This window comes from Babylonia areolata, chromosome 35, assembly GCF_041734735.1.
Source record: "Babylonia areolata isolate BAREFJ2019XMU chromosome 35, ASM4173473v1, whole genome shotgun sequence".
In the NCBI taxonomy this organism is placed as follows: domain Eukaryota; kingdom Metazoa; phylum Mollusca; class Gastropoda; order Neogastropoda; family Buccinidae; genus Babylonia; species Babylonia areolata.
The window spans coordinates 1,750,001-1,755,000 of record NC_134910.1 but is presented as its reverse complement, the minus strand read 5'-3'; the positions used below and the strand labels follow the sequence as shown (position 1 = coordinate 1,755,000).

General features: G+C 41.2%; 1 pseudogene; it reads left to right on the top strand.

Annotated features, from left to right (window-relative positions):
• The window catches only part of LOC143277755 (uncharacterized), a 10,581-nt pseudogene that overhangs the window by 382 nt on the left and 5,199 nt on the right, over positions 1-5,000 (top strand).

Below are 5,000 nucleotides of genomic sequence, written 5' to 3'. Positions count from 1 at the left end.
TCTCTCTCACACACACACACACACACACACACACACACACACACACACACCGCAATGAATAAAATGTGTTTGTGTGTGTGTGCAGGGGAGGCTATCCAAGCAAACACCACCACTCGCCTCTGGGTGGCGCTGCTGGAGGACTTCCTGGCTCATCTGGCCAATCCCTTCCAGATTGGAGAAGCCATGAACTTGGTGGTGTCAAAGGTCAAGGCAATGGGTCTCTCCTCTGACGTCATGTTCATCGCTGGCCACAGTTTAGGAGGTGGGTAGGTAGGTAGGTATAGGTGAGCCCTGTGGCCATATTCAAGAGAACATCGTGCCTGAGGGTAAATGTGTACCTGCAGGTAATCTGCCTGAGGCAAGGCAAACTGCCCAAGGGCAAGCAATTTCCAGTATTCATGAACACAAGAGTCTACCTGTGCTCACAAACCCGAAGGCAATTTACCCTTACTACCTGCCAAGGGTGACTGCCCATGAAGCAGAGGTAAATATGGCGGATCCTTTTGCAGCATTTTTCTTTCTGTTTTTTTAAAAGGTTTACAGATAGCACGTGTTTTGCGAACTCTCTCGACACTGTTCCGAGCTGTGGTGCGATGAGAAGTGAAACTGGAAAGCATGTGCAGTGGGATTTTTTTTTTAAAAAGACAATGGGTTAGCTGTCTGAGCGAACCAGTGTGTCTTGAATACAAAAATAACTTATCCTTCAAGGTAAACTGTACCCGCAGGCCCCAACCATGTCAAAGATAACTTGCCTGAAGGCAAAATGAATTTTGTCTTGAATACGGCCCCTGCTCGGGCAATGCCTGTAATGTGTGTATGTTTGTGTGTGCGGGTGTGTGTGTGCGGGTGTGTGTGCGTGTGTGTGCATGTGGCCATGGGTCTCTCTTCTGACGTCATGTCCATCGCTGGGCACAGTTGAGGTGGGTGGAGAGAGAGGGGGGCAGGTAAGCCCTGATTGGGTGAGGTCTGTAATGTGTGTGTGTGTGTGTGTTTGCGTGTGCGTGTGTGCATGTGTGTGTGTACATGTGTGTGTGTGTGTGTGTGACCATGGGTCTCTCTTCTGAGGTCATGTTCATCGTTGGGCACAGTTCAGTAGGTAGGTAGGTAGGAAAGCCCTGATCGGGTGATGCCTGTGTGTGTGTATGTGTGTGTGTGTGTGTGTGTATGTATTTTCACTCATGATTATGTGGTCTAGCGTATATGTATCAGTCTGCACGCATCATGTTGACGCTTCCTTGAAACCGAAACTATGATTTGTATGCTTCGGTAATTGTGTAGTTGTCCCAAATTACCTGTTGAGACTGGTATAGACGTCACAACATTCCACGTGAATTGCGTGTCTGTCGTTACTGTGATATGGATGTGCTGGGGGACGAATTTCATTTTGTTATTGAAAGCCCGAAATTTGCAGATCTTCGTAATGACTTCACCCTATAAAATAATATATTTGAATCCAAAATCAGTTTTCAGTTTTTGCAATTTGTTGAAAGCAGGGAGGAGAGTGTTAAAAAGTTAGGAAATTCATCAAAAAAGGAAAGATTACAAGATGATAATTATGACCGCTGATTTTTGTTTTTATCACCAATTGTTGTTGTTTAATTTGTTGTTTTGCATTTCAGTTTTTGGTGTATAATACCAATGTTGTTACTTTATATCCTCTGTACTCCCAACAGGGGTCAAAGGAATACACGTTCTTGATTCTTGTGTGTGTGTGTGTGTGTGTGTGTGTGTGTGTGTGTGTGTGTGTGTGTGTGTGTGTGTGTGTGTGTGTGTGTGTGTGTGTGTGTGTGTGTGTGTGTGTGTGTGTGTGTGTGTGTGTGTGTGTGTGTGCGTGTGTGTGTGTGTGTGTGTGTGTGTGTGTGTGTGTGTGTGTGTGTGTGTGTGTGTGTGTGTGTGTGTGTGTGTGTGTGTGTGTGTGTGTGTGTGTGTGTTCCCAGGGGGTGTGGTCAGCAGTTACATCCAGTCACACTCAGACCGATTCCATGGCGCCTTCTTCTTCGGGCATTACCCAGAATTCCACCTGTCCCAGACACCACTTCCTGTGATGACGTTGTCAGGAGACCTGGATGGGCTGGCGCGGCTGACTCACATGATGGATAAATTTGTGTGGGTCTTCTTGTTTGCTTTTTTCTTTCTTTTTTTTTCTTCTTTTATTTTTATTCCATCTTTGGGTCTACAATTTTGATTGATATGGTGTCACAAGAGCTGTCATCTCATTAATAATTCTACACCATATTATTATACATTCATTTTGATGTGATGTACAAAGATGGATTTTTCTTTCGCTGCTGGACGCGACGTACGTACATAAACTAAATCAAGACACTCGGGAAGTCACAGATACTTACGATGACATACATACATACATACATACATATAAACACGCAAGCTCGATTTGTGATTTCAGTTGTTTATGGGTTGATTTTGATTTTTTATTAAATCTTTTTTTTTTATTTGTTTATTTACTTATTTGTTTCACTATCAGCTTTTAATGGGTTGGGGTTTTTTTTATTCATTTGTTTATTGTTATTTTTCTTTGTGCAGTTGTTTGTTTCTTTATTGATTGCTTGATCCATCAATTGATTCATCTCCTGTTCAAGCCAGAATTGAATATAAAGTTGCCTGCCTATGCTTTCAGTGCCTGAATTGTGATCCCACACCCTTATATCTTTTCTGAGCTTGTTAACCCATACTTGCCGAACAGAACATTGAGATCTCTTGACTCCTCCCAGCTAACTGTTCCCCAATACTTCATTAACTCCTGTGGAAAGAGGTCATTTTCCAACAGTTTGGATTTCTCTGCCTATTGCTCTCAGATAAACAACTCATCTATCTACCTTTAAAGCAAATCTTAAATTTTATCTCTTGAAACGTTACTTGTCATATAACTCAGATAGTGCTGTTGTCCCATGCTCATGACAATGTGAGTGTGTGTGATGGGTGAGTAGAGAGAATGGGGGTGGGTAGATGGATGGTGGTGGTGTGTTCGAAAGGGAGAATGCCGATTTTTACCCCTTTTACCTTTTCCATCCAAAACTTTAGTTTACAATTTTTACAAATCTATGGCATGCCAATTACAATTATGCTACTTTCACATGTATATATTTTAGGTAAAAATTTCAGTCATCTCAGCCGTTAATCATGTGTGTGTGTGTGTGTGTGTGTGTGTGTGTGTGTGTGTTGGAATGTAACAGTTGTAGTTTTGAGAGTGTGTTACTTTGTGTGTGAGGGTTTTGTGCATTGTGTTTTTTTATGATATTAATGATTCTGTTTTATATGTTTCTACTACTTTTTATGTGCTTTCTTGTTTCACGTTAGGTACTGGATTTGTAAAGCGCTTTGAGCTTCTTCATGCTTGAATTCAGGCGCTATATAAAGATATATTATTATTATCCTTATTATCATTATTATCTTCTTTTAGTATTTTTTAGTAGTATTATCATTATCATTATTAGAATATTATTCATTCCGACATTGATATCATTCGTTTATCTTTTTTTTTTTTTTTATCTTTTTTTGTTGTTCTTGTTGTTTGTCTTTTTTTTTTTTTTTTCTTTTTTTTTTTTCTTTTTTTTTTTTTTTCTTTTTTTTTTTATTCGCTTGCAGGGAACTCTCCAAACTGATGGAGTCGGACGCAGATTCCCTGCACAAAACACCAGTGCTCCTGCTCAGGGGAGTAAACCACGGCCAGTTCGCCTCCGGCCCCATGCCCAAAGCAGTCAAGGAAAACGACATCGAGGCTGACGTCACAATGGCCCAAGCGCATGCGCTGATCGCTTCCCGTGTCCGCGACTTCCTGTCTTTGCATGCGCCTATGCAAATGACGCGCGATGAAACGCAGGCAGCGGAGGCGAAAGCTAGCCTCCTTGAGGCTTACAACGACACTTCGGCCATTTATCAGGTGTGTTTATGTAGTGATATCAAAGGCCGGTTAACCCCTAAAAAAAATCAATGGGATTTTTAACCCCTTTTCCGGAAGCGTTCCCAAGGTCAAGGTCATAGGTCACCGGAAATGCCCCTGAGGTCGCAGTGTCCGGAAGTCTCCAAAATCGTGAACCACAAGGTCATGGATATGATTAGGTATACGTCCATTACCTTTTCTTGTCTTGTTTTCTTCTTTTTTAAAGTACTGTTTTCAAATAAGATTTGAAATTTGACATAGTGGCAGATGTTGGGAAGAGAATTCAAAATAGTAATGGAGCAGGATGAGAAGATGGTTTTTAATTCCGTACTTGACTAACGTCGAACATGTGGATGTACGGTATCAGTGGAACGGAGGAGGATACTGTCGTGCTGATATGGATGGGTCAGTATAGACAGATACATTAACTGGAGCATTGAAATTCCATAACACGTCATTGCAATTTTGTATTCGATTCGAATTCGGCGTGTTGGTAACCAGTGAAGCGATCTCAGAAGACAAGTGATATGCATGTTTGGGCCTAAATTTGCCTCCTAGTTTGAGAATAATCGTCCTTCGCAAAAGACAAAAGTCGAAATGAATTCCCATTGCGGTAGAGAAATCACTGAGCATGCAGCTTTCACTTTGCTGTTGGTCCGCTTGTACACAGTCGAAGGTACCAAACAACGATTGAATGAAGTACATGACTGAATGGTTAATTCATTGATTGATAAGTTACCCACAACTTCATACATTTCTAGCCCCTTCTGACGACACGGGCGTTGGACGAAAACGAGGCAATGACGTCACAGACATCCATCATCAGCCAGTCACTAACAGCCGGAGTGAACGATGACAATCTCAAAGTGAGGTCATTGTTTCTTTTCTCTTTCTTTCTTTCTTTCTTTTTTTCTTTTTGATAACAAACAATAACAAACAATAACAAACACTTATTTGTCGCTTATTTTATTCAAATACAGATGAAGGCGCTTTACATGTACGAAAAGTCATTAACTCTAAATGACGATTGAATAGAATAAATCAATTTACTTCAAAAAATGTAGACATCATGACACAGCTTGTTCAACTCTCTCTCTCT